This window comes from Acinonyx jubatus, chromosome C2, assembly GCF_027475565.1.
Source record: "Acinonyx jubatus isolate Ajub_Pintada_27869175 chromosome C2, VMU_Ajub_asm_v1.0, whole genome shotgun sequence".
NCBI classification, from domain to species: Eukaryota; Metazoa; Chordata; class Mammalia; order Carnivora; family Felidae; genus Acinonyx; species Acinonyx jubatus.
The window spans coordinates 25,993,832-26,007,305 of NC_069384.1; the positions used below are offsets into that span (position 1 = coordinate 25,993,832).

General features: G+C 38.7%; 1 protein-coding gene across 5 annotated transcripts in view; it reads left to right on the forward strand.

The window, feature by feature from the left end:
- Positions 1-13,474, forward strand: part of LOC113604776 (uncharacterized) — a 591,327-nt gene that overhangs the window by 98,486 nt on the left and 479,367 nt on the right. For 3 of the 5 annotated variants that reach the window (XR_003426789.2, XR_008298130.1, XR_008298131.1), the window contains one exon: positions 2,178-2,293. The gene's annotated coding sequence lies outside the window, so the exon portion shown is untranslated. Of the gene's footprint in view, positions 1-877; positions 2,294-11,154; positions 12,869-13,474 lie in introns of those variants that run through there. The other 2 variants (XR_008298132.1, XR_008298133.1) reach the window with 2 other exon arrangements.

The following is a 13,474-nucleotide window of genomic DNA, read 5'->3' on the forward strand; positions in this document are numbered from 1 at the left end:
TTGTTTCTCTAGCTGGTGTAATTAACAGGAAGATCTTTCATTACCTGAGCTTTCTTTTTATTGAAGACTAACTTCCTGTGGGTGAGGAAATAGATGTTCTGTGTAAGCATTTGGCACAGACTCCAGGCCAATTCTAAAATACCATTATATTAGGAAAGGAGAATCTTTAAAAGGTGTTTTTTTGAGGCGGGGGTTAAGCATCCGACTTTGGCTCAGGTCGTGATCTCGTGGTTTGTGGGTTTGAGCCCCGCGTCAGAGCCTGGAGCCTGCTTTGGATTTTTGTCTCCCTCTCTCTCTCTGCCCCTTGCCCACTCATGCTCTCTCTCTGTCTCTCAAAAATAAATTAAGCCTAGAAAAAAAGTTTTTAAAAACCCTTAAAAAATGTGTTTTTTTAAAAATAAAAAGGAAGGAAATATTTCTTGGATACTGACTGTTTTTTAAACTGAACTCTTTTTATGTTGTGTTTTTCATTCTTGTACTGCTTTTTCTTCATATCCGGCTGAAGTTTGGCTAAAATGGGCAGAGGAAAAATGTTCTGCTCTTGAATACTTTTACATTCCACACACATTTATAACAAGATAAAACTTTCATTCTATTTCAATACTATGGATAGAAATAGCTTCCTCATTTTCTTTTATAATTTGTTTGAAACAAATACAGAAACTATTGACATGTTTAGAAGGGCTTTTTAAAACATACATTCAACCTTAATTTTCATCTCTGAGAAAAAGGTCATTAAGTCTATGGATCCCTAATTTGCACTGGGATAGTCCAGTGGGGGCTACAATGAGCTCACAGGAGCTGTATGACATGTTTTAAAATTTCAAGGGAAACACAGCAACATCTGTTGGCCACCAAATGAACTACTAGCTTCAGGTAGCTTACAATTTCAACTGTGGATTGTGGTACACTGCTGTTATAACAGACATAACTTTGTGAAGCTGAGTGTTCTGAGGTCACTGTGATCACAAGCAGATGGCACATGGAAATCAATGTGGGACAGGAAACGAGGCTACAGTTTATTTTCTTTAATTTTTTAAAATGTTTATTTATTTCTGAGAGAGAGAGAGACCGAGTGTGAGTGGGGAGGGGCAGAGAGAGAGGGAGACACAGAATCTGAAGCAGGCTCCAGTCTCTGAGCTGTCAGCACAAAGCAGGATGCGGGGCTCAAACCCATGAACCGTGAGATGATGACCTGAGCCAAAGTTGGAAGCTTAACCAACTGAGCCACCCAGGTGCCCCACGAGGCTATGGTTTCTAATCTGATTCCAAAGTTTGAGTGTACAATGCCTATATTCGTCAGGGTTCTCCAGAGACACAGAGCCAGTAGGATGGATGGATAGATTGATACATACATACATACATACACACACACATATATAGAAAGAGACATAGTATGAGGGACTGGCTCATGTGATTTTGGAGGCTGAGAAGTCTCACGATCCGCCTGTCTGTAAGCTGGAAGCCCAGGAAAGCTGGTGGTAGAGGTTGAATCCAAATCTGAAGGCCTGAGAATGAGAGGAGCCAATGGTGTAAATCACACTGTGAATCTGAAGGCCCAAGAACCAGAAGTGCTGATGTCTGAAGGCAGGAGAAGATGGATATCCCAGCTCAGGCAGAGAACAGAGAGCAAGTTTGCCCTTCCTCTGCCTTTTTGTTCTATTCAGGCCCTCATCAGATTAGGTGATGCCCACCTGAACTGGGAGGGCAATCTTTTTTACTCAGTCTACAGATTCAAATGCTAATCTCTCCCAGAAATACCATCAGAGACACACTCAGAAATAATGTTTCACTAGCTATTTGGATTCCTTAGCCCTGTCAAGTTGACACAGAAATTAACCAAGATAGTGCCCAAAGGTGCATGGACCTCACTGAGAAGTATAGTGATTATAAAATGTGTCCAAAATTATTTGATAAGTTTTCTTCTAAGAGATGGAGACTAATTTTTCTCACCTTGAGTATGGGCTGAATTCAGTAACTTGCTTCTAAAAGATCAAATATGGCAGAAGTGATGGTGTGTGGTTTCCAAATTGTGTCATAAAGGGCATTGCAAACACCTGCTCGCTTTCTCCTTGGATCACTTGTTTTTGAGGAAGCCAGCAGCCACGTTGTAAAGACACTCCAGCAGCCCTATGGAGGTGCCCGCGTGGCAAGGAACTGAACCTGTTTTCCAACAGCCAACAGGGAACTGAAGCTTTCTGTCAACAGTCATGTGAATGAGCTGTTTTGGAAGTCCAGCCCTACTTGACATCCTGACTGCAACCTCAGGAGAGATTCTGAGACACACACCCAGGTAAGCCCCTCCCGAATTCCTGTCCCACAGAAATGATGAGATGATAAATAGAGCTGACTCTTGAACAACTCAGGTTTCTCTGGCTTACTTTATTGTAAGAATACAGTATAACATTCAAAATATGTGTTAATAAGCTACATAATCGGTAAGGCTTCTGGTCAGCAGTAGGCTATTACTAGTTAAGTTTTGGGAGAGTCAAAAGTTAATATGTGGATCTTTGATTATGAGAGGGGCTGGTATGCCTAGCCCCTGTGTTGTTCAAGGGTCAACTGTATTTGTTTTCTAAGCCACTAAATTTGGGGGGTAATTTGTTAAACAGCAACTGATAATTAATAAGTAAGTGTGGAATAATGAATGAAATATTTTTTTTCTTTCTGTTACGTATATATATTTTTACAAATAGCTATTAAGTTGTTAGAACCTAAATACTTCTTAAGTTGATAAATCTAACTACTTAACGAATAGAACTTTGGCTATTTATTTTGGCCTGGAACATCATGGAAAACTTACTGAGACACTAAGTGTGCTATTCACTAACAAAGTTAGAGAAATCATAATTAAATTAAAGATAGTTGCCAAATTATTTTCTCCCTCTAATTTTTTTAAGCATATACGTAATTGGTACCTATTTTTGGAATGGAAAAATTTATGGCTTTTGATTATGAACACATTTTTTATCATGTCCATAGAGCCATGAAAACAGAGAAAAATTACATTCAGAGTTAAGGTCTCAAGAAAAGTGATCATTTGAGAGTAAATTGATTAATATTCAATAAACATAAGTGAACTTATTGTTTTGAAGATATCATATATATCCATAGTTTGGTTAATATAAAATTGGGGGATAAATTAACCTGCACATCCAATGAAGAATGGAAATACTGGCTTATGGGTATAGTTGTATGTGCCTTCAGTGCAGCAGTCCATTTACTGTGAATAAGAAGAGATGAAGCACCCCCTAGTGGTAGTTGTTGATATAATTCATGGCAGAAAAAAACACACAAGTTCCTTCCTTTAGTTGGGTCAGTGTGTAAAGTACTTATCTGTTTTTTTTATCTCATTGATAGTATTAAACCCTTGGTTATTACTTTGAATTTGAAGGTTTTTGAAGGCAATCACAACACCTATAGTTTTTTGTTGATTTTTTTTTTAGCCAAATTCAACAACATTGGGTAGCTTTATTTTATATGGGAAAAACGAAACCTTTTCGTGTTAATACATTTTTTTAATTTTAAAAATGTTTATTTATTCATTTTGAGGAGAGAGAGAGAGAGAGAGAGAGAGAAACTGAAAGCACGAGTGGGGTAGGGGCAGAGAGAGACAGACAGAGAATACCAAGCAGGCTCTGCCCTGTCAGCACAGAGCCCAACGTGGGCCTCAATCCCACAAACTGTGAGATCATGATCTGAGCTGAAATCAAGAGTCCACGATCAACTGACTGAGCCACCCAGGTCCCCTTCATGTTAACAGAGAAAGAAAAGAAAAAACCCGAGGCTATATGAATTTTTTCAAAGCAGATTACATCAGCATTATGTAAGCATCTTACAAATGTAAGGTGCCCTTTATGTTTGGATTAAATTGGTTGTAAAGTAGCATCTGCCAACCTTCTCGTCCATGTAGTAAACAGATATTTAAAACACTAACTTTGTCCTAAATACTTAACTATGCAGAGGGTTGTAGGAAAAGGAAGTGAGACATTCAGAAAAGTGAACACGTGTGGTGTAGTTCTGCGGACGCCAGGGGAGCCCATGCCAAGCACCTCACATGGGTGGGAGGGAATGGATAAGGCCTTCAGAGGAAGAGGCCTATAAAGGCTGTGAGCAAGAGCCGACCTGGGAAAGTCGTTTTGCTATTTGGATTTATTCTAGTTTTACAGAATGACAGTTTTGACAAACTGTGGCTTGAACTAAATATAAATTGCTCTAACAAAAGGATAACAACCATGTTTTGTGAATTTGCTGATTACTATTTGTACTTGTAATGGGAATATCTGTTCTATTTGTTTCAGAGAACTATGACATTACCACCTCTCAGAGCAATGATTCATTTTTTACTAGGAAGACTTCTCCGTGTTTACTTAACCTTGTCTTCAGAATTGCCACCCATCTATTCTCGAAGGGTGATTAATAATTTATGCCATGTGAATAGAGGATGACTAACTTAGTCCACAGTGCAGTTAACAGCCTAATTTTAAAAATGCACAATGATCTAAACTTATTTTTGGCAAGAATTAATAAAAAGTAGTTTACACTTTTATAGATAAGTGTGGTTTGTAGACATATATGAACTTGGTGTGATTTTAGACCCCAACAGCATATTATTTAGGATACCAGTTTAGCTCTACAAATGTCTGTTCCCCACAACAGACTGGAGCTATATTGTACCCCTTGTTCTGGTTCCAGAGGTATAGCTACCCATGGAGAAGTCAGCAGGAAACACAGGAAGCTAGCACAGTAGAAATAAATTTTTTTAATGAATACCATATTTTTACTCAGTCGATCAAAGAGAAGCCTTAAAGTATTATATTAGCTTTACTTAGATAATGATTAATATAATAGAAAAATAAGTGGCTTTCTAACATGTAACAAGTAATTTAGCAATTACATATTTGTTCCTAGTTATTTCTTTTAATCATGAATCAGAATTCAAAATTCTTTAAGGTAGGTAGGTTGCAAATGTAGCAAATAAGGAATAGGATTTTGTTCAAGACATCTTGGGCAATGTCAGATTAGATCTAAAGAGAGTTTATACTCTAAGTATTCTTTTGGTTGCAAGTGAAGAAATCCAATTCAGCCTTATTTAAACAAAAAGTTGATTTATTGGCCTGTGTGCCTGGAGTGAGGAGGAACTGGCATCAGGTACAATGGACTGAAGAAACAAAATGGTCCTTCCTTCTTCTCTTTTGAGCTCTGCTCAGCCATCCCTAGGCTTTCTGTGTGTTGACTGGCCTGGTTTGGTTAGAGTGCAGAACCCTAGACCCTGGGGGAGACATCTAGGTCCTTGCTACTCCCGGTGTTGTGCACAGAACAGCAGCAGAGGCTTCATCTGTGAGCTTCTTAGAAATGCAGACTCTCTGAGTTAGAATCTGCCTATTAAAAGATCCCTAGTTGTTTGGTGTGTATATTAAAGCTTGACAGTGTCCCTATCAGACCACTGTGGCTGGGAAAAGGGGTTTTTAGACTTGGCTGGGCCCGGGTCTCATTGGCATTAACAGAAATATAGGGGTATGGGAGGGCAGCTGAGCTCTACCAGAATCACATGACTGGGCTGAGAGAATGTAAGCCAGAAGTGTCGGATTACGTACATACGTACATACAATGCATTCTCACTGCAATGGAAAAATGATGATTTTGTCAGACGAAGGGAATGGTTTAAGATGAATCTTAATTTGAAAAAATGCTGGGGACGTCTAAGATGGTTTCTGAGGGAAAGAAGCTGGAAAGAAGAGAGAGGCTGTGGATGTATTTTCTATGTTGTACAAACATGTTATTATCGGGGTCTTCTTTACAAGATAAACTTCTGAGTTTCAGAGTGAAATGAATAAGTAGACCAAACTTCATAACTTTGATTACCTGCCTGAGAAAAATATTTTATTTCTATAATGGACTTTTGTTATCTTTATTAGCTACCTGGCACATGATCGATCCCTCCTTATATTTTGAGAATTCCCTATTTTATGTGACCTTCTGGGAGGCATAGGCTACCTTCTGCTCTACGAGGAAAATACCAGTGCAGCCACCCAGGCAGTTCTGAACTTAGAACTGCCCCTGCCCTTTTGGCTTACTGTTCAGTTGTCACTGTTTTGAAATTCCCAATAAAATTTTAACAAAGAGGGGTGCCTGGGTGGCTCAGTCTGTTGAGCTCAGGTCAGGATCTCACAGTTTGTGAGTTTGAGCCCTGCTTCGGGCCCTGTGCTGACAGGTCAGACCCTGGAGCCTGCTTCAGATTCTGTGCCTCCCTCTCTTCTGGCTTTCCCCTGCTCATTCTGTTGTCTCTCTCTCTCTTTCTCAAAAACAACTAAACATTAAAAAAAATTAAAAAACAATTAACAAAGAGACCTGCATTTTCATTTTGTAATGAGCCTCACAAATTATGTGACTGGTTGTGCTTGTACCTAATAATGCTGACTGATCATGCTTCTTTTTTCCTATAATACAAGTTAGATCAGATGCCTAAACTTTCTTCCTAATATGCCAGTTTAGGCATCTTGATCCGACTAACTTGTGTTTTAGAAAATGAAATATTATCAGTCAACATTATTCCCATATACTACTTTTTGGGCATTTATAATCTTCCCATGTGCTGTAATTATTTGTGCATCCATATTATGTCTTATGTTGGGAATTTCGTGTTCCCACAGCATGATATCCCTCTCTATTATCTATGTATGTATGTTTGTATCTATCGATGGATCATCTATCCATGTATCTACCTACATATTTATAGTTGAGCAGCATGTTTTTAATAATATAGTCTCATTCAATCCTCATCTAAGCCCTGTAAGTGTTGTTGTTGTTGTTGTTGTTGTTGTTATATAATGATTATTGTTAAAGGACTGTGGTTCAGAGGCATCATATGTCCAAGCCTTTCAATGTCATGACGTTAGGGTTAAAAGACAGGGTGATGTGAATCGCTCCTCTCTATATGCATTACATTTTCTAGGGTGCTTCTAGAATCATTTCAGGATTGAAAACTTCCATTACCCAGATGAAAAAAACAGAGAGATTTTGACAGACTGTTCAAAGAACAGACATAATAATTAGCCAGTTCAAAGTTTGATGTGAACCTGACTCCATGAAATTTTCTATAGTGGTAGTAAAAAGAAAAAAAAAATGAGGTACATATACAACCAAATGGTTGTAGTTTACAGATTTTCAAAAATGGCATATTTATATTAACAAATGTTCTTAAGACAGGAGGGAGGACTAGAAGATACTACCTGCTTTGTTTTATCTCTGCAATTTTATTTATTTTGAAAATGTTTCTTCATGTGCCTTTTGGCTGCCACAAAATCTCTGCAAACATAGTTAAAATAGTTTCAGCTAATCTGATAATATAAATATTTTTAAAAACATAACCACCAGGAATGCTCAGTATCTTTGAGAGTTCATGGCAACAAAAATAACTATAAGAGTTATATACACAAGCCAGGTTGTTCAAGTATTTAAACAAATATTTGATTATCTCATTAGCTCTAAAGCAAATATTTCCAGCTAATAATTGAAAAAAAATATATTTAGAAAAACGTTATTGTTATTATTATTTATTTATTTATTTATTTATTTATTTATTTATTTTGGTAAGAAAGTGAGATTTATGTTGGAAGGAAACACCCTCATAAAATGTCAATTTTCTGAAATTAAATATAATTTGAAACCTGCTATGTAATGTTTATAGAATATGACTTTTAACTCATTTAACAAGTTATAGGCAATTGAATAGTCTCTAAGTTCCTCCACTGAAACACCTTTTGTTTTTTTCCTGTAACCCTGCGAGGATATTCTCTAGTCTCTTACAATAAAATAATTTTGTATTATTAGAAGATGTGATCCCTGTTTTAAGAAATATAGTCACTTTTTTTTGTTTATTTATTTTGAGAAAGAGAGAAGGGGAGAGAGAGAGAGAGAATGGGGGAGTGGCAGAGAGAGAGAGAGAGGTAGAGAGAGAAAGAATCCCAAGCAGGCTCAGTGCTGCCAGCACAGAGCCCAACTCGGGCTCAATCTCACAACAGTGAGATCGTGACCTGAACTGAAATCAACAGTCAGAAGTTTCACCAACTAAGCCACCAGGCGCCCTGAAATATAGTCACTTTTTAAGGTAATAATTTATGTTTTTACTATGGAGCAGAAGACTTAGGGATGATAAGCAAGACTTGCTCACAAATAAAAATCAACACCCTCTATTACAGAAAAAGAAGAGTCATGGTTTCACTCAGCTACAAAATCAGGAGGTAGAAAACTGCCTGGCGGGGTGGGGGGTTGGGGGGGGGACAGGATTTACTCACCACCTGATTCTCTTCTTCCTTATGGAGAGAGATTTTGGTTAGAAGAAGTGGAGTGACTCAGAAATCTGATTTAGCGTAGAGTCAGGCTGATGCCAGCCCAGATTTACAGAATCATTTCTCCCTCAGCCTTTGAGCAGGGTGTGACCTCAGAGTCTCATAAGGCCCACACTCAGAAAGACCTTGTGCATGTGCCTGTTTCAGCACTGTCCTACTGTTATCTTGAAATTCTTGACAGTTTTTTTGGCTAGGAATCTTGATTTTCGTTTTGCACTGGGCCCTAACCCATGTAGCCACAAGCCATGAGGCCAGTCCTGCCTCTGATGCTGCCAAACCTGTCTAGCCACCTCTACGTGGAAACTCCAAACCGTCCACTCCCCAAACACTCTGACTTTTCACACTCTGCACCCGGGTTTTCTTCTTGCCTCATCTGGTGTGACTCACCTCAGTTTTCAATGTGTGTTTAGAAAGTCACCTATAGCCTCATTTGTCCTTTCTCCTGGTGAAAGGTAGTCCTTCATCTGTGGAAGTCTTATTATTATTATTATTATTATTTTTTGTAATGCTTATTTATTTATCTTGAGAGGTGAGGGTGGGTCAAGAGGGGCAGAGAGGGAGAGAGAGAATCCCAAGCATGTCCTGTGCTGACAGCGAGATGCCCCTATGGAAGTCTCATCTTGTCTCACCTTCTCCAGAACCTGTTCCAGTAATTATTATACTCTCCTAGGTCTTCAACCTTTCTCTCTTCATTGGTTCCTTCTCTGAAACCTATGGACATATGTTACATGAGCACCCTCTTCCAAGGCCCTGGTAAACTGGTTTAACTCCCAGACAACTTGCAGAGTATACATCTGTCCAATGGAAACAAATTCTTGCCAGGCCCAAAGGTGTGGATGTAGCTACTCCTCAGCTCTGGTCCATAGTGTCAACGCTGGAAGCTAGATGTGGTTCCCTACTCCAGCTCTGCTATTTACTAGCTGTGTAGCCTGGAGCAAGTTACTTAACTTCTCTATGCCACCGTTTTCTTATGAAAAATGAAGATAATAATAGTACCTACTTCAAAGGGGTGTTAGGAGAGCAAAATTAAATGTGTTTAGAACCATTTCTGGCAGGGGCGCCTGGGTGGCTCAGTTGGTTAAGCATCTGACTCTTGGTTTCAGCTCAGGTCATGATTTTGAGGTTCCCGAGTTCAAGCCCTGCCTTGGCCTCTGAGCTGACAGCACAGAACTTGCTTGGGATTCTCTCTCTCTCTTTCTCTCTCTCTCTCTCTGCCCCTCCCCAGCTCATGCTCACTTTCTCTCTCTCTCAAAATAAATAAATAAACTTAAAAAAGAAAGAGCCATTTGTGACATACAGTAAGCATTATCTAAATATTTCTAATTATTACCCTGTCTTCCTTCAGCTCTGCTCTCTCTCTTGCCTCTTCCTTCACATTACCGAAGTGTAATGATGGTTAGGGGTAAACAGAATACTGTTCTGCTTGTCAAAGAAATTATGAGACATTTGGAAATAAGTGGAAAAGAAAGGCACATGTCCTTTCAGTATTGGACCTGTTGTGTTCAGCCATGGTCTTTAATTGTCAAATCTGGAAAACAGGAAAGATAGCATTCAGCACCCTGCATCCTCCTCTTACAACTTATAACCAGATGAAAACAAAAACATTCTGTTAAAAGCACTGCCATATAAAGGCTCAGCAGAGCTGTCTGTAGCATCTTCTTCAGAGGGGTGTGTGGGAATTGCTTTGTCTGCATATCACCAAAGGGATAGCTCTTTCCTCTAGCCAGCCTAATAAAAGACTATGAAGGTAATGAATTATTAGCCTCAACACTTGAAAATGTCAGCATCTTCCAAATTCCTGTTCCACCACAAAATAAAGTTCAGATTCATTGAATATGCTGTTAAAGTAGTACCTATTCTAACTTTTTTTTTTTTTTTTTTGAGAAAACATCATGTTCCTTGGGTGAAATCTTCTGGAACATTGTCTGGTTACAGTTTAATGTGATTAAAATCAATCCAGTAGCCCAAGCCAGAAAGCTAGGATGTAACTAAATTCTATATGCATCCCTGTACATCACCTCTTTACCAGCCATTCTATCACCACATGGTTTTTACCTCTAAGCTGTAACCCCTACCCCCTTCTAATTCCAGTTTAAAAACTTTCCTATCTCAGGGGCTCTCAATGTTAGAAGTACATTTGAATCTTCCTGAGCCTAAAATATATGTATATAAAGATTTTCAGGCCCACACCAATGTATATATTTTTATAAGGGTTTTCAGGAAGAGTTAAACTCTGAACTCCTTAGGTTGGCAAACAAAATCCTTCATGATACTCTCAAAGCCTTCCTGTTCATTTTCACTCTCAATATCCCATCAGTAGCCCGGTATACACTTACATGAAAATGTTCTAGTTTCTTTCTGCACCAAAGTTTCAAGTTTCCGGTCCTTTTAATTTTGTTTGCCCTGCCTGGAATTCCCACAGGGTTTGTTCTTATTTTAGGGGTTACCCCTTCTATAAATGCATCCCTTATTTCATCAGATTTTCTTAGGCACCCCTCCCCACATGCTATCACTAGCTTGTATGTACATTTCCAAACCTCTGCTTACATTACATAGTAAGGCCAATGTTGATGGCACTGATGAATGCTTGTGTTCTGATCTTTCTGTATGATTTGCTGCTCCTTAAGAATTCTTATTCATCTCTGAACGTACCTAGCACACAAGGATACTAAAGTTTTTTGAATAATAAACGTGCATGAAATTACATCAGAAATAGATCATGAAAGAAGATAATCATGGGAATGGGAAGAACGACAGTGAGTATCTAGAGCTTCTGATTCCCTTCTTTGGATCACTGTTCTAGGTTAGCCTGAAACCCAGAGTGTCAAGCAGCCTGGTAAATGTGCACTACAGCTGCCCTATGGGACCAATGTAAGCCTTCTGTGACTGTCTCAACTGACCTCAAGGAGGAATCAAAAACAAGAACTGGAGGGGTGACTGGTGGCTCAGGAGGCTAAGCCTCTGACTCTTGTTTTTAGTTCAGGTCATGATCTCATGGTTTGTAAGTTTAAGCCCCACATTTTGCCCAGCATTGGGCTCCATGCTGACGGGGCATGGGGCATGCCTGGGATTCTTTCCGTCTCCCTCCCTCTCTGCCTCTCCCCCACTTTCCCTCAAAGTAAATAAATAAAACTTAAAAAAAACCCAAAAAACGAAAAGTAAGAACTGGAAAACCAGATAGGCAGAGGCATGCAAGCAATATTTTTAAACAATCAGATATGATAGAAGCATAATGTATTAAGATGACCTAAGGATCTTTCTCCTGTCTATGTGGAAATCAATAACCCTTAATTTTTACAATTGTAACAAATTATATTTTGTGATGTGAAAAAATTTGGAGAACTGCTTGGAATCACTTATACTTCTCCCCCTTTTTGTATTTATAATCTCCTGTAGCTAACAAGCTTTGGAGTTCTTCAGACCAATCTGAGATACTGTTTCCTGGGCTATAGTTCTCAGCAAGGCAATGAATAAAGTGTTTACCAACCTATTTTGAGGTTGGTTTTCTTTCAGTTGACATCAAGGATACTTTGACACCAACTAAGGGCAATGGTAAATATTCAGGTGGAGTCAGCTTTAAACTGGTGTAGTGGTTGTACCTTCTCCCCTTCCCTCCAGATGCTTCCATCCAGGGTGATGTCACATCTCCTCAAACAATGAGGACCACATTGACCACATGCGCAGGTTTTCTGGTCAGTCCCAGTTTACATCTATTTTCTGACATAATTATTAACAGTATCCTCCCTTTTACTCTCAAAAGTGTTTTTATTTTAAGTTTATTTATTTATTTTGAGAGAGAGAGAAAGTAAAAGTGGGGGAAGGGCAGAGAGAGAGAGGGAGAGAGAGAATCCCAAGCAGGCTCTGCACTGCCAGCATGGGTCCCAACGCAGGGCTATATCTCATGAACCGAGATCATAACCTGAGCCAGAATCAAGAGTCTGAGGCTTAACCAACTGAGCCACCCAGGTGCCTTCAAAAGTATTTTAGTTTTGGGGCGCCTGGGTGGCTCAGTCGATTGAGCGTCAGACTTCGGCTCGGGTCATGATCTCGTGGTCTGTGGGTTCGAGCCCCACGTCGGGCTCTGTGCTGACAGCTCAGAGCCTGGAGCCTGCTTCAGATTCTGCATCTCCCTCTCTCTCTGCCCCTCCCCTGCTCATGCTCTGTCTTTCTCTCTGTCAAAAATAAATAAAACATTAAAAAAATGAAAAATAAAATATATATAAAAAAGTATTTTAGTTTTATTGACAAATTATACATGCACTCTAATTCAAATTTTGTCTGTTGACAAGAAAGTTCTTACGTCAACTAACTCATTTGATGTGAATGAGCACAAATGTGAGTATTGTGCATATACACACATTAGCCTTCCACCTAAAATAGAAAGCTAATTGTTCCCATGTAAGCTGAATGTTTTTTCTCTTTCTGGTTTTTCATGGTGACAATGATGGTGATGTTCATGAGTATACTATCAGAAGAAAATTTCATGAAAATCAGAAATTAATTCCTTCTATTTTTTCAGCTTTTCACTTTCTAAGTGCTTCTTTCTTTCTTTCTTTCTTTCTTCCTTTCTTTCTTTCTTTCTTTCTTTCTTTCTTTCTTTCTTTCTTTCTTTCTTTCTTTCTTTCTTTCTTTCTTTCTTTCTTTCTTTCTTTCTCTTTCTTTCAAGTAGGCTCCATGACCAACGTGGGGCTTGAATTCACGACCCTAAGATTGAGAGACACATGCTCTACTGAATGAGCCAGCCAGGCGCCCCTTCTAAGTGCTTTAAGATGTAATAAATCATGTCTATGCATGTTCAACATTTTGATTTATATTTCCTATTATATTTTATCTCTAATTTATAACAAAATTTTGTAAGTAAGAAAGGTACTGAAACAGGGGCTGTTTAAAACACCCTTCATGATTTATGAAAATGTGAGCACTAGGATATATATTTTAAATTATGTAGTGGTCAGGAAGAGATGCTGGTGTATAAAAAACAGTTGAGAATAAACTGGTAAAGACATGCTTAGGACAAGAAAGAAGAAATGTAATTGTACCGTAGGATGTGATTTACTAAAGCAAAAACATTATTGGTTTTAGTAGTTATTAATGTTTACTGAAGCCTAGTTTAGTTATTTTAA